The sequence below is a fragment of the Lissotriton helveticus genome, chromosome 9, assembly GCF_964261635.1.
Source record: "Lissotriton helveticus chromosome 9, aLisHel1.1, whole genome shotgun sequence".
In the NCBI taxonomy this organism is placed as follows: Eukaryota; Metazoa; Chordata; class Amphibia; order Caudata; family Salamandridae; genus Lissotriton; species Lissotriton helveticus.
The window spans coordinates 1221740381-1221761227 of record NC_136070.1 but is presented as its reverse complement, the minus strand read 5'-3'; the positions used below and the strand labels follow the sequence as shown (position 1 = coordinate 1221761227).

Sequence of the window (20847 nt, the reverse complement as noted above, 5' to 3'; positions counted from 1 at the left end):
TTTGGGTGGCAAGTATATTATGGTTTTAAAAGTGATTGCTGTCTCCAGCAGTTTTTGGCAACAAATGTTAAAATGTTATGATAACTCCGTTGATCAATGTTCTTCCTAGAGAGAGATTGGAGTTTTTTCTAGTGGAAGTTTTGATTCATGGAAAGATTGCGCAGATGGTTAATGTGCCTGCTGCAAAGAACATGTACCTTGCAGATAAAGTGCACATAATGTAAATAGGTCAGTGGGTTACTGCTTTTGTCAGACAGATCTTTAGTTACTTGCAGTTTAGAAGTTAAAATCATAACACAGAACAAACAGTGAGCTATTGTCATCTAAGAGCTGCATGCAAACCAACCGCAAGGTATAAATTAGAGCATTATCGTTCCCCCCCCCCCCCAAGTCTTTGATTATCCTAATGTTGCAAAAAGTGTTTATTTGGATAGAACTCAATTCTGATTATTAAAGAGAACCCCCAACCATGGTATTACATTTTAAATTCTGAGTTTGGGTTTGTCCAGACCAATCACTATTAAACTATACTGCCCACTAGTATGGTTGTCACTTGACTCCTACACCTTTTAGTCCTTTGTCTTACGTAACATTCCCTATACAGTGATTTACACGCATATAATTGATTGTCTCTGTGTTGTGTGCATGTTGTAAAGTGCTCTGAAACCCCACTATGGTATGAGTGGCGCTGTAAATAAAATTAAATGCATCTGAGAGAGAGAGTGTGGTTATGGAGACTTGAGGGGCACTGTTAAAGGGTGGAATTAAGCGAATTTGTGGCGGCGGTGGTAACTGGGGGCAGGACACAAGTGGTAAAAAAAAATTTTTTTAAAAGAAGTGGGGGGACGCTGCCACTGGAAACAACGTCACGACAGGAAGTGACCTCACGAAAGGTGCTGAGCTCCTCCTCCCAGAGAGGCCAAAGACTGAAGTCCAGCTGTTTAGCAGGGGGGATGGTGTCCCCCCTGTAAAATAAGTGGGGGGGACGCCATCCACCCGCGTGGTACCCCGACTCGAGCCCTGATTGGGGCAGCACAAACAATGTTGCAGAGGGCACAACCAGTGCTAAAGTCGACCATGCCCTTGAGGCCATTCCGCCTCACACATTAGTACCTCCATTTGCCTTGTTTCAGCAGTAGTAGCTGCAACTCAACAGGGATAATGCAGGATTTGCACGCTGATTCTCCACCCACAGTTCAACTACTCCACACCCCCTCCCCCCACTTCGACCACCCTGTAAATGGAACACGCATCTTAAATATCCCGACAAAGTCTTCTGCAGATCCTTCTTCAAATTATTTTAAAACGTATCTGTCTTGCGAGATGTCTCTGGGCACTCAGACGGTTGGACCTGCAGACAGAGAAATGACAGACAGCTTCGGGGAAGGCAAAGGCATTGTAAACTCGCAAAACGGCAGAAATATAACCGAGCCGTCCAATACCCTGCCTCTCCCGTGACGTCACCCGCCCAGCATGCGTCTGTCTATGTGCGCGAGGAAGGAGAAGGAGAAAAAAAAAAAAGAAAGCGCGACGCGAGTGAGGAAGAAGAAAAACACTCCCAGCGCGCGGCAATAGCGGACGGGGTCACGAACTATGACCTTTCACAAAAAAACAATAACAAATGCAATTTTAAAAATCCTCAAACGCAAATTAATATAAATAAAAAATGATGTACGCGATGACAGCCACGTGACAAAACGGAAAATTAGAGCACCGGCGGCGTGGAAAATAAAAATCAACACCGAATAATCAACTCAAGTCATATTTTTCCAGAGGTAAGTGTTACTGCGTGTATAATATATACGTTCCATGCATGTTTACGCCCAGCGTTGTTTTGTGCGTTTATTGAACATAGTGCGCAGTTTCTTAACCGCGTTCGGTACCGGGGCGGCTCGCGAGATACCGTATCCGTTAACGGTTCGTGAACTGTCATATGTGAATCAGGACACTCAGCGAAATGGAGGCTGAAGGGGGCGTTTGTTTCTTTTTGGTATTTTGAACCCGACCCTTTTACCTTTGCCACCGGGGGTGAAGGGGGAAGAGAGGCGGCGGCTGCAGGATGTTGAAACGTTTGAGGAAGAAACAGTCTCTGACAGCCTTGCGCGCTTCCGCGACATCTGTGAGCGCTGGCGGCTAGCGAGACTGTCATTTTGGAAGTAACGGAGTTTGCTATCTATGATTCGTACAACGGTGTTCCTCAGTTATGCTCCAATGGCTGCCGGTGTAGTTGGCAACCGGCCAATACGGCCATTTTTTTTCTCTACAGATTTTTTCCGCTTCCCGGCTGAACTGTCGCTCTTAGCATTATGAGGCGCAGGGCGTCACAACGCAGCCAATGAGGGACGAGAGGCGGGGTCTGTGAACCTTATCCAATAAAGCTGTTGGCTGTAAATACTTGACTGATTGTAATGGGAGGCGGGCTCAACACAATTAAAGGCCCTGGAAGCAATGAGGTTAAGATAGCTGATTGTGAACTGATTTTTTTTTTAATGTATGATTGACAGGCATTTGAGCCAATAGAGTATTTTAGCCACAACATGCATTGTTTATTTAATTTATTTATTTATGCGTTTTTAGATAGCACGGACATACTTTGAATTGGGTAGATGCCAACAGAAGCAAACTAGCATTGGCAAAGCTAATAGGTCTTGCCTATGGAATAGTCCAAGGGACCACAGAGGTCAGGCCACAGGGGCACAAGCACCAAGCTGACCTCAGAGGCTTAGAAGGCAAGAGGGCCAGGGACAGGGAGGGCAGCCTAGAGAGGTGCAAGGGGCAGTACAAGGACACAGGGCAGGCTGGAGGAACATTCGCAGCAAGTTGACCTTTGATTGCAAGCAGAAGGGCTAGGGGTAGACTGCACAAGAGACCACGCAGGGCAGCCCCCGGGAGGCATGGGTAGCAAGCTGACCTGAGAAGGCAGGCGAGAAGGACTGGGACAGACAAGCTGACCTTGGAAAACAGGCGGGTAAGCACAAAGGACTGCAGAATGCTGGTGAGACTGGACAGATGAATGCAGAAACACAAATCTGTTGGAGGCAGAGGCAACAAGCGTTTAAGAAAAAAACTTTTAGCATTTTAAATGTTTAATAAACAGCTTCCTATGCAAATAAATGGTCCTTATTTTTAACATTTTCAGTGCCACAGGTGTTCTGTGGGACCAACCATCTGATAGCACTAACATTTCAACCTCTTCAAGCCCACCCAAGCACCTCTTTCAGCCCTGCAAAGTACCACACATCAGGCGTTAGACTAATGCATTCCAGTGTGGTGGTCCACATCACCACACTGGAATGCGAAGTCAAACATTATAGGGCCTCCTAACACCATCGGTGCTGAGGCAAACAAGCAAGTCAGAAGTTCCGCCCTCTTAGCACTCTGAAGCAGCTCGCACTGTGGGATGCTTTGGCAATGGACTGCACTGTCTAGCAGTGCTGCCCTGGTCCTGTTAAGTTTGCTCAACTAATGTGAATGGCAGTGGATCACTTTTGCCAACCTGGGACCGGCTCAATCAATCAATCAATCAATCAGGTCATTTGTAGAGCGCACTACTCACCCGTAGGGTCTCAAGGCGCTGGGAGGGGGGGGGGTGCCGCTATTGCTCGAACAGCCAGGTCTTGAGCTTCTTCCTGAAGGAGAGGTGGTCTTGGGTCAGGCGCAGATTGGTCGGAAGTGAGTTCCAGGTCTTGGCGGCCAGGTAGGAGAAGGATCTTCCTCCTGTTGTCGCTCTTCGAATGCGGGGGACGGCGGCGAGGGCGTGGTTGGTTGATCTGAGGAGGCGCTTGGGAGTGTAGAAGTTGATCCGGTTGTTGAGGTAGCTCGGGCCTTGGTCGTGTAGGGCTTTGTGCGCGTGGGTGAGGAGCCGGAAGGTGATTCTCTTGTTGACCGGGAGCCAGTGCAGATCTCTCAGGTGTCCGGAGATGTGGCTGCGTCGGGGGATGTCGAGGATGAGTCTCGCCGAGGCGTTCTGGATCCGCTGGAGTCTCTTCTGGAGTTTGGCAGTGGTTCCGGCGTAGAGGGCGTTGCCGTAGTCCAGTCGGCTGGTGACGAGGGCTTGGGTGACCGTCTTCCTCGTCTCGGTGGGGATCCACCGGAAGATCTTACGTAGCATGCGCAGGATGTTGAAGCATGACGAGGAGACGGCGTTGACTTGTCTGGTCATGGAGGCTCAGAAACCTAAGCTAGTGGGGCTGCATTTATCCATCATTGGATCATTCACAGCTGCTGCCTGCTGATTCACCCTGGGCCTGCCGCATCATGTGACATGGCATCATGTGACTGCACAACACAGATTGTGCCCATTTGATTTGCTGGCAGGAAGTCCCACTCAGTGTCTGAGTGAGGCGGCGAGTGGCAGTTATGTTTAGTTTGCCACAACTCTGCCCATGACCACGGTGCCACTAGTTTGGTGCCTGCACTCATCATCATACAAGACCGGCTGCGTTGGGAAAGTAGGAGAGGCTGCAGAGTCACCACTGCAGACGCAGTATCTGATGTTGATTAAACAAGATGATCTGCCTGCCTAAGTTAATTACAGTGCTGCAAGACTAGTCGGCTGCTCCCCTCAGATACATGGGAGTGTGTGATTTTCGTGAGACTGACATATTCCTTTTGATTTATATATTTAGAACATTATAATTTGAGTTTTAGCAGCCTGAGCCTGCTCAGTGGCTTTGGCAGGTGCCGCTGCAGTCCGGGCTGCTCAGCTGACTAATATTGTAAAAACATGGTTTGCAAGTCAGCACATATTGCACTGGTTTACTGTTATTACATTGTATCGTTAGTAATTCTTTTCCTATTAGGCTTCTGAGAGACGACTTGCATTTTGAAGCATGAGCTGGGCCCAGGTCATGGAGAGGTGACCGGTTGCTAAGAAACCGGCCTATGCCCAGCTAAGCTGTTTGCTGCGTTTCTAGTTACAATAACACAGAGCGTTCTTCTGCGGGTCCAGCCAGCACGTGTCTTAGGAGCCATCATAGCCGGCACTTTAATCCTCCTGCAGTGTAACAGCCTCACAGCCCTCTGATTTTAGAGAGACAGGCTAGCCTTCACTCTCATCAGCAGTCAGCCCAGTGCAGAGGAATCAGGGCAGAATGTTTTCTTGGTAATATGTTTTTTACAATTGTATATAGTGTGAACTCGACCCAAAGGTATTGCAGCATTTTACATGAGCTCTAGTTACATTACACTGGCCTACATTCAAATTTGTTTTTTCCAACACTAAATTGTTATGTTGTTGTGTTATGTTATCATAATTTGTAGCGCACACAGCTACTCGAAAGAGTGTTTCGGCGCGAGCCCAAGAGTAACAAAGAAGCACGTAGAAGAAAAGCCAGGACAAACTAGTTAAACAGGAAAGTTTTGAGTTTTTCCTAAACTGAATTGGATTCTGAAGACTACGCAGATCCAAGGGAAGGGAATTCCAATATGTTTCAGCCAGATAGGCCAATGAGCTACCCCCTTACATTTCAGGCAAAACCTGGGGACAGTAGCCAGGAGCATGTTTGAGGAACGAAGAGGCCTGCCCGTGGTGTAAAACTGAAAGCGTTTACTGAGCTAGGCAGGTCCATACTTGTAAAGCGCAGCATGTGCAATGACCAAAGCCTTGAACATTATCCTGGCTTTAACTGGCAACCAGTATAAATTATGTAGATGTTGCCTAACACTGGAGCGCTTAGGTAAGTCCAACAGCAGCCGAGCAGCAGCATTCTGAACAACTTGCAATTTGTCCAAAAGGTAGCAAGGGAGACCGACATACAACGCATTCGCATAATCAATGCGAGTGTAGACCAAAGCACGAATTACAGTTTCTTTAGCAGGAAGAGGCAGCAGCAGCAGCAAAAATCTATGGGGGAGTTTTTAAAATGCCAAAGCAAGTGCAGTTAGTTTACAGATCTGGTTACCAAAGGTAAGCTTTTCATCAAACCAGATACCAAGATTTTTTACAGGGTGGCCAGATGGAGAGGGACTAGGAGATTCATTGAGTCAAAAGTTGTGTCAAAACAATAGGGGGAACTTAACAAAGAAAAGGATCTCAATTTTGTCTGCATTACATTTCAACTGAGCCAACGAAAGCCAGTTAAATACAGCAGACAGGCAAGCCTTGACATGAGAGGTGGCGGGCTTGTGCTTCTTCCAGGTAAACAAAAGTTGAGTACCGTCGGTGTAAGCGACCACTTTAGCACCCAGGTCCTTGGCCAGCTGAATAAGTGGGGTCATATAAAGATGGAATAACAAGGGACTCAATATAGACACCCGAGGAAACCCTGTCAGCAGAGCTTGAGATGTTGACATAAAAGGGGGATCCAAACTTGTTGGGTTCTATGTTCCAAAAAGGATTTTAACCACTCCCAGGCGACACCGATGATGCCCAACTTCTGCAGACGGGCAAGGAGAAGTGAAAGGGGGACAGAATCAAAAGCGGCTGAGAGGTCCAGTAGGACCAAGGCGGCCCTGCCCCCAGCATCCAAAGACTCATGAATGGCCTCCGCTACTTCCATTAGGGCAGGCTCAGTACTGTATGAGGCCCTGAACCCCGATTAGGCAGGAGGGAGAAGTCCCTGCTGCTCAATGCAGGAGGTGAATTGGAAAGGAAACTCGACTGTAAACACAGTGCCAGGCTGCAAAACTACCTGATCAGGGAAGAAGGTAAGGTAAGAGGCACAAATTTGCAAAAACTTTAATACCCCAGTCTGTAGATCAAGCTAGCATAGCCAATTAATTAGAGAACCCTTCGGGTTCCAACAAAGCACACAACTTTATAAGTGCAGTGCTCTTGGGATCCAGCGCCTGCCCTACCAGTCCTGAGTGACCTAATCATCAAAGCTAAATGCCAGCATCTAATGTTCTAGAGGCTCTTACCACTATGTGACTGAGCAAGCTAGCGGCAGAGCGTAGTCTGCACTTTTTGCATCGTCTTTGGGAGCTGGCTCAGCTGAGCTCGCTTTGGCTTAGGCTACAATGTAACCCATTTACTCAGCACTGATGTCACGACTGGTGTAAATCGGGAAGGACAGGCGTTTCTGAACGTGGCCGTTGTCGTCCACGTTGTGTGTCTGGCTCCCGGGGTGACTCGCATGGGGCATTATAATTTTTCTGCCTTCGTCCCATACAGGAATGCAAGCTTGAATGCATCTCCCAGCAAGGTAGTGGCTCAGGATTTCCATGAAAGAAGCACATGGCATGAAGCCAGCGACATTTTAACTTCAACACATGTCATACTTAGGGAAAACTGGATTATAGCTCCCAGCATGCCTTGGGACACACAGACCTAGAAATATCTCTCCCTTGCGGGTACTGCATGTTTATGACATCAAGGAGCTTCAAGAGCACAGCAGTGAGGTGGTGCAAGCAGAATTCCAATATAGTGTGGAAGGAGAAAGGGGGGGAATACACTGTTTTTGTCGGTTTGTGCAGGGGCTTTTCAGCAAAGTTTGATCAGTTCATGCAGAGGGAGGATGAGGCACTTGGTTCTGGTTAAGTCGACCCATGGGAGATCTATCCTGTTTATGTGAATGAGTGGGGTGGACGGGGCATTATGGAACATGAGGCTCATTTGCAGGCAGTATGGCCTCTCACGTCCTGTTCGGTACAGTCGGATCACACAGTGCACTCCATTTCTGGTGCTTTGCATCTGTTTTAAGATCTTCTTAGAGTTTCTCGTTGCTCACATGGATGTGATTTCTTATATTTATATGTTTCCCTCGTCTTCCTTGCTTGATTTTACCTGCAAGAAATTGTCTCTCATAGTTGTTGAATGACACTTGTAATTACACTGAAATTATGAAAATTTCACACATAAGCAATCTGAAACCCTGGCAGCTATGTTCTTTTGAAAACATATTTCCTGAAAACGTCTGAATAGATATAGACCAAGTAACGAAAAGCATGTTTTCTAAGGACAATTCTACCTTTCTACCAAATTTGGTGTACTTCAGTTTAACTCTTTTTTTCTGTATCACTTCTCAAGATTTCCAATGGGAATTAACAAGGAAATACAATACTTTGGGATCCAAAAAACACTCTTTATAGGGAAACTCTGATCTAACTATAACTGCACAGGTCGACCACCTCTGAGGTCTATCTGTGGATTTGCTTTGCGGTAGGTGTAGAGAGAGAGTCATGCAAGTGACATGGTTCAGAAATGCCTTGTGCATGGTAATTCTTTACCTGTTGTTTTCACTGGTGGATCACCAGTGCTTGTAGAAAAATTATTCAGCTTGTTACATGTTAAGATACATTGACTTTGGAATTGGAAATGTGAAAATAAGTAAATTTTTAGCTAGTTTGTTCCATGTTTTCTAAGCATCATGATCCAATTTCAAATTCAAGAAAATTGGGGATAGTGTAAGCAGAGAGTGATATCCACAAAAATGCCCAAGGAGGGGGAAAAAGTTGTCATTGCACTTGAAATGGCTCTACAGATGTTGTTATGTGAAAATATACATATGTATATTTTTGCCTGTGAAAATGAAATTCACAAGTTCTCCTTGAGTTAGTCTGAAAACCTGTAACTACTATGGTTTTCCTTGTGTACTTGTGGGGAGCTTTATCAATTCCCATATGTTTGTAATTCCCATCCAAGGCTTTAACCTTGTAGGTGGAGAATTGTCTGAGCATAAAGATCTGGTCCACAATCGTTAATGTAGATGTAACGATCTTGTAAACCTACATGTCATATGTCTAGAATCGATTATAGCCTAGAGGCAACTGATGGACTAGGCATCAGGGGTGTGGAATTTAATAAAAATATCTACTTGTCCACGGGGCAGGTTGCTTCATAATTCTACTTGTCCTGTTACAAAATTTACTTGTCCTTTTGGTGCCATGTTGTGCAGCGACAAATTACGGCAGCAATCTAATTATATAAGCGCTCTGATATAGCATCTCTGATTATGCTAGGGCTCATACCATTGTAGTGTTTCAATACTTGAAATCCCCTTATGTTGCCACGTTTCCGCAGCTCTACATACTGGGGCTGAAGTTAGTGGTAAGCAATAGTTCCAGGGTTAGAATGCCCTTTTGAATCTGTGCAAACCTACTAACTTGCATGTTTAAGGGTTTTCAACAACTCTTCTCTAATCTTTTCCCTTACTGAGAAATGTAGAAAATTTACTCCTGACAATGGCAGACGTAAACCTTCTTTCAGAGTTGGGAGAAAAGTGGTTGGAGGGAAACGTGAACTTGCAAACACTCAGATTTTTACATGAGTAATCTACACATGCATATTTGCTCCTGCTAAAATGCAGATCACAAATAATTCTTGTCCTACTTTTGAAAATTCTTGGGAATTCACAAAAGCCTTATAGGTGCACTTAATGTAAGGACATATACCTTGGGTGCACTCTTGAAACTTTCTTAAATAATTGGGCCCTAATTTGGTTTGGCGTTGACCATGACCTTTTGTGTTAATTAAGATTCTCTCTCTCTCTGTGTATCAGCTGGCTTCACTGTGAGTGGCAGTATTCTGTTCTTTCACAAGGAGCATATTGGCACACAAAGTAGTTTTGTTCAGTGCCAGTAACCACTATGGCAGTGTGTGCTTTTTGAGACCTAAAACAATTTTTGCTTTTGCCAATATTTGTTATAAGGGTAAGGGCCCAGCAGCTCCCACACCAATAAAGTTCTACAAAAATCATCTAATACACAAAGAGAGGGGCGGGGAGCTTAGAGAAAAAAAAGAAAAGAGGTCCAGTACCCGGGCTCCCAAGGTAGTACGTCTAAATCACTAGAGAGAAACTGTTCCTATGATTAAGTGCTAGCCCTTTCGGCAGCGTAGAGTATAGATGAAAAGCGAGAGTAGTTGGAATACGCCTATATTAGTAAATGAGTGAAAGTTGGATGCAGGGGAAATCCTCAAATTTGAAGAGTAGCCCTCACACACCCGTTAATGTGTCATGCTTCATCATTGGGCGTTATGCACTTCGTGGGGGTGGTGCTGCAGTTTCGCACTGGCCCCGCAAGAGGGCTCTTTAGCGGAGATCTTTTCAGAGGAATGTTGCAGTGGTGAGTATGGGTATGCGGGGAGTGTGCAAGTGATTTACAAATAACGTAAAGGTACCCTAGGTAGTGTTTATTCTTGTGTCTCCCCCACGAGAAGCATAACACCTAATGATGAAGCATGACACCTTAACAGGTGTGTGAGGGATACTCTTCAAATTCGAGGATTTCCCCTACATCCAATCTTCGCTCTACAAAAACCATGCCAAAACAAGTTACACATTGACATAACTAAAAAGCTGACCACCAATTTCAGACCTATTCGCTTTGCCAATGCTTGTTTATTTTTGTTTCCCATAATCTTATTGAAACTGGTTACACTGATTTTCCATTATGAATATTTTTAGGAAATACTAACAAACATCAACACATGTTACTAAATGATGCTGCTAAGAAATGGTACCTGAAGTTTTACAGTAGTTTAGCTAAATGTTTTTTTCCTGCTTTCATGTTTTTTATGAACATTTTATTTTGAAAGCAAAGAATCATCAACCTTGCTTTCAAGTTTCTGCAAATATTTGCATCAAATCCGAGAGCATTCTGGGAGTATTATACATAGCCTCATATTGCTAAACTTTGAAAACGTGTGTACATATTTTAATACTGTAACTAACCACTGTCAGTAGTGCAGTCAGAGTTTACAACATTTACTTAGAGCGCTCACCCTAATAATAAAGGCTTTCAATTAATGAACCATAAATAAAAGTTTGAACAGCTTTAACATATGGACAAAAAGATTACCTTAACTGCAGACAGTGCCTTCCTTGATCTATAATGTGGTACTGCAAACTGACAGCCAACAGCCTATGGTATTACTGATTTGTGATCATTTCAAAGAGGGCAATGATTGAATTTGAAATGGGGGATGAAGTATTCCGTACTAGAGTGGTCGACCTCGAAGCTGGGGAACTGGGTTAGAGTCTCGGCAACTACGCCAAACATCCTTTGATTCTGGGCAAATCACTTAATCTCCCCATGCCTAACAAAAATTAATGTGTCCATCTGTAACGAAACTCGTGCTCATGTAAAGCGCTCTGATACCCGATATCCTCGAGTCTAGTTTCCACTATATAAAACTCTTTAAAAAAAATCATCAGATACAAAACTAACAAACTGACCTTTCTATGACTTTTAAGTGGGAGTCAATATGAACTGTGCCACTGTAGTCTTATAGATATGTGTTGCCTTTTATCCCTGACTCCTTTCATCTTCAGTAGGTCTCGGTTATTACTCCCTATTATTGTCAGACTACCTTTACCCTAAGACCTTTCCTCTTGACTAAACACATGCCTATAAGCCAGGAAGGTCCACTCTGATGATTCTTCTTTCCTAGGTCACAATCATACCAACAAGCCTTTACTCAATTAACGGGCAAACTTCTCCAAAATTGGCTAGTTACACCTAAAACTAAGTGCACCTTCACTTTGGTCCAGTTACTAAACAATTTTTCTCCAATGATTAACATCACGGAAGGGTTCTACTACGTCAACCCAGGCATACTTTGACACTTAACATGAGCCGTTCCAGTCCACTGATAATTTTGACCAAAGGATCAAGGCATTGCATTATATGATCCTCAAGCAATCACTTAGAATGGGCAGAAGTTGAAATGGGGGCATCCTAGACTTCTTGTTTTCACCACATCATTTGAAGTAGGGGACCACTTAGTACTTAGTCTGTGGAGAGACTATCCATTATGTACCATGCTGAGCCCCGCTCCCTCAGGAGGTTTATTGTTTCTGGCCGGCAGGTGTGGGAAAGACACTCCAGTCTTTTATTTACAAAAGGTCATTTTGTTCTGGATAGTCCTCAGTGCCCACCTATTCCAGATATTTATGACACTAACATTGCCCCTCTGTTTGCCTTTCACAGTACCATCTAGTAGATTACCTCTCTGAAGAATACGAAACAGTTGTATTTGTGTGTTAACAGTTGCACATGTTTCTTTGACCCTCAGACTCAGTTCTTATACCCATCTTTATATTAAGTTGAAAAAATTAAACTTGTTTCTTAAGTCTTAAGGGAGGAGCTACCCTTTCCCTATCCTGGAAAACCTCAATTTTACCTCTATGGTCAGGAATATGAGTGTCCTCTTTAATGCCAACATGTGTCTGGTTCATATAGATTGATCAAATCAACCATCATACACTTTTATTTTTCAATTCAGTTACTTAAAATGAACCTGTTACACCTGCAGACTGTAATTGAAAACCAGGACAGATGGTAGCTTAATCCAGTGTCTCTCAGCAATATTCTGCTCAATACTTATGCCTCACTGAGAGCATTTGTGGCTTCCCAGCTAACTCCTCTGGTCTAATTCCAAGCCCGCCATTAAGACGCACTTGTAGGTGCAGTTGTTGGCACTCCCTGGGCGGTCCAGAGAAATGCAAGAGTTCTAGGCAGTGAGAGCTGCACATTGCTCAGCATGCATCGCCTGACAGTGAAAGATGTGAGTTCCCTGGGGTGTGAGGAGGCATAAATTACTTGCAGCAGCATCATGGGAACAGTTCCAAACCAGGAAGGGGCAGAGGCCGTCATGTTCTGATGAAGATTTCTAACAATAGATTCCTCACCTTAGAATATTCACTAGGTGTCAGACTGGATCGGAAAAATCTTGAGCAGTACCTCTGTGCACCAATAGGTGGCACTGTTTGGCTTGTCATCTGTGGCATAAGTGCATAGCGATGCCTATATAGCCGCCATCCTGGCGCGCATGCATCAGTTTCTTTTGTTCTAAACCAAAAGCATGGATCCGGAGAAGTACTTTGTACATTTTTTTACCAACGTTTTTTCACTTTTGTCAACATTTGTTAGCTTTACTCCCAGAGTGCTTGGACATCATGTTCCCTGCCAAACCTTCAGGCTTCAAGCTTCTGCGGGGACTGCCAACTGCAGATGTCTGTGTCCATTACCCAGTTGGTTTTTCTCCAGTGCCTGCAGTAGGTACACAATCCCAAGGTCTGCATCGAGTGCAAGTCGATGCACCTGAAGGTGATTCGCAAGCAAGCAATTAAACGCCCGGCAGCATGCCTAAAGAAGGCTTTCCGCTGCTCTCGTTACTATGGAAGATATCAGGACGTTTCCTGGAGCCGTTCCCGTTGTCATTCGGCTTGCCGCTCTCAGACCTCCTTGTCGAAGTCCGGTAATTCCAAAAAGCACAAGAGAAAGAAAAACTGTTGTGGGGTACACGTGTTGGGCCTTTATAATTTTCCACATCAAAATTAATTTTCCCAGAATAACTTCAGCTACCATATTTTGTTGCATTAGGTCCTCTGATGGATCTTGTTCTGTGCTGAAAGGGATTAGAATATTATGGGGATGAACTATTATCATATGATGACCTGGAATCAGATAATAGTTAGCATTTATTCATTTCCAAAGGGGTTTGCTCAAGCTGAATCTGTTTAGGTTAGTGCATTTGGAAACAGATAAAATGACAACAAAAAAATGAATGAAACAGAATCAGAAGAATAATTCTCAGTTTGTATCTTTATCGCGTTTGACGAAATGTTTAAGCCAAATTAATTGATGACTTATAGAGATTTAATAAGCATTAATAAAGCTGTAAGAATCAAGTTTAAAAGGCCACTTTCTTCCTCTGCCGACAGAGATTGTATTAATGGGAATTAGTTCTTTAAAGCATATAACCCTCTTGCATACATCCATAGATGTAAGTTCAGAAATTGCCAAATGACCAGTTCCAGTTCACAAACCGGTTCGTCTGTTCCTGTCCGCACTGTAGAGTCGATGCCACAGTTATTGTCTGAAATCTTCCAGCCGGAAAAGTCCACTTACGCAAGCACATCAGCCGGCAGCAGACGCAGTAATACATCTCAGTTGGCGTAAGTTTCAAAACATTAGTCTCTATCCCACAAGATGGTTTGAGAAGGTGGACAAGATAGGGGACATCACCAATTTGATCGGACCATTCTGTCCCATTGGTCAGTTTCAGTAGGATGAGAGGATGTAGTAGGTTAAGTATACAAATCCAGAAGACTAAGTTATCCATTACTTTGCATCTTCCATGAGACCACTGATTTTTAATCATACAATAAGTTATGACATCCAGGAAGTAGGCGAGTCCATGCTGTCATACTTTGTCAGTCCTTTCACAAGCATGTACTCTAGGAAGTTACAAATTTGGTGCAAGTCAAGTAAGCTACAAGCGTGAAAGGAATTATTGAGTGTTAGAGCACAAGTAGAAACTTTATGAAAAATTCTCATAGCTTCATACTATTCAGTTAATTAATTCATGCTTGGAAAGAAAAGAAGTTTAAGGCCTTTATGAAATGAAACCTGTGTGCGCTGAGTTTGTGCTAAAATATGAATTTCACATCATTGAATCCATTCCATTAGTTCTTCATTTAGGTCAATTAATAATTGTTTCTACATTATGTAAGGATGAAATACCTATACATTTTTTTTCATTACGCCTCATAGTCAATTTGCATACTAATGTTTCAATACTCTTCTCACGTTACAAGCTTCTTACACCATTCAGTATTTGGAAGCAGAACTAAGGTAAACCTTTATGAAGCACAAATTATTATAGCTATTGCTTTACTCACCAATATCAGTGCTCACATTCCACATTCTAATGTTAATGTCCATTTTCTTAATACCTAAAATAACTTTATTCATACATGTATAAGGAATTTCTACGTCATCGTTTGTCTGTTATTGTTCATGTATGCATAAAGAAATAATATACCAATAGCTTTATAAAACTTCTTATTAGTTTATCTGTCATTAGGTTTCATCATAAGTCTGCGTCTAACATTTTGAGTTCCTTTACAATGCAGTATCTAAATCAAACTTAATTTAGTTTATGCTTTCAAATCATGACAACGCGTCACACATTTATCATATCCATAAATTATTGTCACAATCATTTTTTCAGGGTGAATTCATAGAGATCAGATCCAGGCTCTATCAATTCCCCCTTTGATGGCGAATCGAACCATCACACTCTTATCTTTATCATTATCTGATGTCACATTCATAAGGCAGATGTCTTCATTAGTTTCAGTCTAGTATGTTATAAGACCTTTAATTCATCATAGTATCCACAATTTATATCTTCTAGTTCAATATCTGCTTGTTTTCTCTTTATCCCTCTCTTTCCTTTCTCAAATCTTCTGCGTTTAAAATACCTGTAAATTATTATTATTAGTAAGCCAATAGCAATTGTTAATATAGATGTGAATATTTTCCCTGATAAACTACTCCCTGGTTGCAAAATTTGTGCCCAATGATGTAAATCCTTTCCCAATAGATTCCCATGGACCATCAACTTTGAATTCAGTCAAATCCTTTCCCAATTTAGTAATATTGCTAATATATCCCTGCAGATCTTTACTTTTGTCAGGGATATACGTGCAGCACTGTTGGACGTTGAACAAGCGACAAACTCTGCCCTCTTTTGCGAGTTGGACATCTAATGCAAGTCTGCTTTGTAAAACCATGGAACTGATAGCAACCATTTCAGTATCTATAACATGGCAACCTCCTGCTGCATCGGTTGTCAAATGATCAACTACAGTAGAAAGCTTCCGAATTTTGTGAGGATTTAGTATCACCCTAACTGATGGTATTATTGCAGCTAAAATATCTCCAATTATTTCAGCAGCACTTATTCCCCTTCTTAAACAAGTGTATTTAACATTGTTTGCTCCACTAGTATTCCCACGTCTATCCTCAACTGAATTTATGAAATTCTTTTCTACATTATGTAAAAAGCAAGTTAAATTATGTCTATGCGCATGTACCGTAGCTATGCTCTGTGTAGGTTGGAAAAATTCACCCATTATTTCAGCCATTTGTAAATCTGGTACAATATTCAAATTCTTATAGATAGGTATTTTCGAGAAGATGAAATCATAATTTGAGTAATAATATTGAAATTGCCCTTAGCGATAAAATACATTTGTTAGTACACTACAAGAAATGCCATATGTTAAAGGTAAGTGATGGTAAGTCACTCCCGCTAATACTGAGGTAGGTAGTTGCATGCATACATAGCAATCCCTTGCATCCATAGTGTCCACATACTCATAGAGGAGTTTAGTTAAAACATTTAAAGAGAAATCATTAATAGATTGATCATGATATAAAATCTTATCAGTGAGATCATTAGTTACAACTCCTCCATTTTTCTCCTCTATTGGTTTAGTAACAGAGATAGGGTTAATGTCATGTTTCACATAGACAATGATGAGGTAGACAAACTTTTCTTTTCTTTTCCCACTGTCAAAATGCATAGGTTTCAATGGTTTGGCATTATCTAGTGTCTTTTGTCTCCTCAATTATTCAAAGGCCACTCTCCGTGTATTCTCCTGCTTTGCACAAATGTCTCTTATCACATCAGTTCCTCAAGGTTGTTTTTTTGGAGTTCAGGTTTCTGAACTAAAAAGCATGATATGCTCTCTCCCAGTCATTTGCTGCTGCTAAATAAGTCCACTCTGGTGCAGCGTATCTCTGACATGGTACTCTTGCTATTTGTGATTTTCTCACTGCAGTTCCGTCATTGTCTGAGTCGCTCTGTTCAATTTGGTTTGGATCTTCGATTACAGTTGGAGGTATTTTACCGTCTGCTAAAACTTGCCTCAATCTGTCAGTTCCCTTGGGCCAGTGGTCTCCATTTGCTACTCACTTTGCGCCAGCACTGTTCACAATGGGGGGGTCAGTACTTTGCCTAGTCTGGTTCCTTTCCACTTGGCCCTCGTTTCCTACTGGGACGGACTCTCTCGGACCCTAATTTGAACCAGTGCTTCAGGATTCAGTAGTTGGCTCACCCTCTACTCTGTGACTGACCTGAATTGGACGACTTACTACAACCACCCGCACATCGACTGTAGGCACATAATTTTCAAGAGGACTCGGCAAGTATGGGCAGCATGCACCGAGTTTGGCAGACAACCACATTTGACAGCAGTTGTGGTAACAAGAATCACTTGATACAGCTCACGCCGATTAGGATCAAAACACGTTTTGTGCATGTGCTTCTTGACTAGCACCCAGTCTCCAGGGCACAAGTCATGGCACTGCTCCTGTTGTCATGAATTGGCAGCTTCCCTAACCTGGTGAGACACAGAAAGGATCACATCAGCCAATCCTTTACAGTAATCGAGTACCAAGTCATTAGTTATATTCACTAGCTGATTGGGTGGGACGGTAGGCTGTCTCATAGCCCTCCCCAATATGATTTCGTGAGGGGACAGTTCGGTGTTTCTGTCTGGGATACTTCTAAAACTCATCAACACCATAGGCAAAGCATCAGGCCATTTGAAAGACGTGGACGCACACACTTTTGCCAAACGAGACCTTAGTGTTCCATTCATTAGTTCGACCACTCCAGATGCCTCTGGTTGATATGTACAGTGTTACTTCTATTCAATTTGTAATGCTGCACAAAGCATTCATATCACCTTATTATTAAAATGTGTCCCTCTATCTGATTCCAAAGAGGTCGGAAATCTAAACTGCTGTATAAGCTCTAAGGACTAATTTTGCTACAGCTAGACTGTCATTACGCGTGGTTGGATAGGCTTCGACCCAACAAGAGAACAGACAATCAGTCACTAGAACGTATTTTAATCCATTGCAAGGAGGCATCTCAGTGAATTCAAGTTGCATTCTATTAAAGGGTCCTCCAGATCTTCCTACATGACTAACTGTGACTAGTGTTTTCTTACTCACATTTTGTTGTTGAAATATTACACACCACCTCTGCCACAGCCCTGAACCTGGGATTGAACCAGGTTTGGTGAAAAAGGCACATCATGGCATCCCTCCCAACATGTGCGGGTCCATGATAGTTTCTTGCCATTGATGACAACAAACTATCACGTAGGACTGGTCTCCCATCTTTGTACACCCACACCTCATTCTCTTGTCTCTGTATGCATCCTGCTTAAATCCACCCTTGTCGCTCAGTTTACGACACTTCGTCCTGTAATGCTTTTATTTCTCTCCATGTTTCCACAATTGAAAACATCATACATCAGTTTGCTCTTTCAGTGGGTCCCCATTGAAGATGTAAGAATTTAGAGCGCAATGGCGCACAGTATCATCCGCATAACGGCTGCTGACCGTCACATAATCGTACCCTTGTTGGTGGGCCGGGCTTTTCAACACTGCAATTTGGGCTGGCAATTGTAATGACAGCTGTAGGTTTTTCATGCTCTCTTGTTTCGGATAGGTGAACCCAAGGAGGTCATGCATTCACCCTGAGACCACAACTGCCCAAAATCATGGACAATCCCAAATCCATATTGGCTATCCGTGAAGATGTTAACTCTCAATTGTTCAGTAATGCTGCAAGCCCTTGTCAAGGCACTTAGCTCAGCCACCTTAGCTGAATACACTCCTTGCTACCATGATGCTTCCACCACTCCCACAAACGTGCAAATGGCATACACAGCTCTCAGGTTTCCTCCAGCATCCCTCAAACATGATCCATCCACGAACAACACATAATCTGATTTAGGTAGTGGAACATCCATAATATAGGCCAATGTTTTGTAAACAGCTCAATCATGTCCAAGCAATCATGATCTGCTTCATCAATCCCAACTTAATTTCCTGGTAAAGGCATCAAGGTAGCTGGGTTTTAACTCATGCATTTCACCAATGACACGTTCTCAGCACCCAATATCACTTGTTCATACTTGGTTAACCAACTGCTTGTGTGAGATGTTGTGTTTGGGTACGAGAAAGAAAAATCTCAACAGAGTGCGGTACATGCACTTTCATATGACCCACCACAATGCTCTCACATTTCTCCAGACTAAGACATGTAGCAGTGAGTGCCTTTAGATATCCAGGCAATGCTGCAGCTACAGGGTCGAATGTAGCTGAGAAGTATGCAACAGGTCTGCTCGCAGCCCTCTGCATCTGAGTTAGAACTGACAGTTCAAAGCCTTCGCGCTCACTGCAGAACTGAGTGAAACATTTGTTAAAGTCGGGCATTCCCAATGCTGGAGCTCTACACAGACTCTCTTGCAGTTCATTAAAAGAGCGAATGCATTCATCACTCCATGGACCTGGATCTGGCACATCCTTATGTGTAAGCCTCTGAAGTGGCTTAGCAGTTAATGAAAAATTTGGAGCCCATTGTCGGCAATAGCCAACCATTCCCAGAAACATGTGAACCTCCTTTTGTGTTCTCGGTGGGTTCATCTGCAAGATGGCAGTAATGCGATCTTGTGACACCTTTCTGACTCCCTTCTCAATGTAATGTCCTAAGTAAAGGACCTCCCTCTTGCCAAACTGTATCTTAGTAGGTGACACCTTATGCCCACTTACTGCCAGATCATTCAGTAATGCAATTGTGTCACATATGCAAGCCTCTTGAGTACCTGACGCTACCAACAAGTCATCATTGTATTGTATCAGAACAAAGTGGTTTGGCATTACCAATGACTCCAAATTAATATTTGATTGAAAATGGAAGGACTCTCTGTATACCCTTGTGGAACTTGGCACCATACCAAGACACGGTTTCCGAACCTGAATGCAAGTAAAAATTGGCTATCTTGGTGCAAAGGGATGGAAAAGAAGGCTTGACACAAGCCAATGACAGAAAACCATTCAGCTTCGCTAGGAATCTGATATAGTATTACAGTGGGATTTGAAACGATTGGACAGCATAGTACCACAATCTGATTAATTTTGCGCAAATCCTGCACAATCCTATACTTCCCGTTTGGTTTCTCAATTCCCATGATAGGTGAATTACATGGGATTCCCATGATTTCTCTTAAAATTCCCTGCTCAATCAGTGACTTGATCAAAGGTGTTACACCTGCAATGGTCCCAGGACTCAAGTTATATGGTGGAGTCCGAAGGATTTCTGCCCTTGGTTTCAAAGTGATTCGTATTGGAGCTACTCCTGTGATCAACCCAATATCCTTTCCTGTAAAATCCGAAACTTCTGGGAACACAGTGTCTCTCAATTCTAAGGGTAAGTCATTACTTCTTATTAAGGGAATAATCCCTCAACTCCTGTCCTTTGTTTTTACATATTGAATACGATGTCCTCATCATTGATATGAATCTCCATTCCTTTCAGAGTACATTAAATGGAGCAATTCAATTTGCACAATAAGTCTCTCCCTAAAACATTCACTGGGTTGGAATCACATTTCACAAATTTGTGCAAATCCTCAAATGATCCAATTTGCACACCTTTTTGACATCGTGCTTCCAGGCCCTTCTCCCCCACTTGTCCTCCAGAGCTAGCATTAGGGTCCTCTACATGCTACCCTGAGTTTCCTGGCATTGAAACTACACCCACCCCACTCGAAAGAATTTTATGACAAAACGTACGCCATATTTGGGCCATGATTTCCTCTGGAGTGTCTTTGGTCTCAATGAAGCCGAGAGGTGCCCCTGCAACATTTCCACCTGTGGGTTCTCCCTTGCCGCCACCCTGGTCCTCTCTATCCTTCCCTGGATCCAGACTGATGCTGCCACAGGTCCCTCCTTCCACCATGACTCCATCCCTTCCGTTGCCGTGCCCTGGTGCAGAGTCAGTTATCCACCCCGCCTCAGATTCGGTGCTACCCGACTCTATCCATACCTCACCATCTCCTGGACTTTCCACCACTTAACAGGCCCTACCTTCTTGAAGGGGGAGTATGGTATCCTGGAGGACTCTGATGACAACAAGTGATATAAGCAGCTGGGTGACGCAAGTGGGCAGGATACCTCCCCAGACTCTGGCATCATTTTTCCTCCAGGCCAGGTTTTGGAGGCAGGTGCGTCTTTTGCCACTGTAATGCGAGGGCAGCAGAGGTTCTCAATCTTCAGCTGCAAGTCTTTGAGGTCAAAACTAATGTTTAGACT

The 20847-nt window shown here is 43.3% G+C and overlaps 1 protein-coding gene across 4 annotated transcripts in view; it reads left to right on the top strand.

The window, feature by feature from the left end:
* The first annotated feature begins 1514 nt into the window (after positions 1–1514).
* Positions 1515–20847, top strand: part of NR2C2 (nuclear receptor subfamily 2 group C member 2) — a 268072-nt gene continuing 248739 nt past the window's right edge. For all 4 annotated transcript variants that reach the window (XR_013601140.1, XR_013601141.1, XM_078661704.1 and 1 more), the window contains exon 1: positions 1515–1775. The gene's annotated coding sequence lies outside the window, so the exon portion shown is untranslated. The remainder of the gene's footprint in view (positions 1776–20847) is intronic.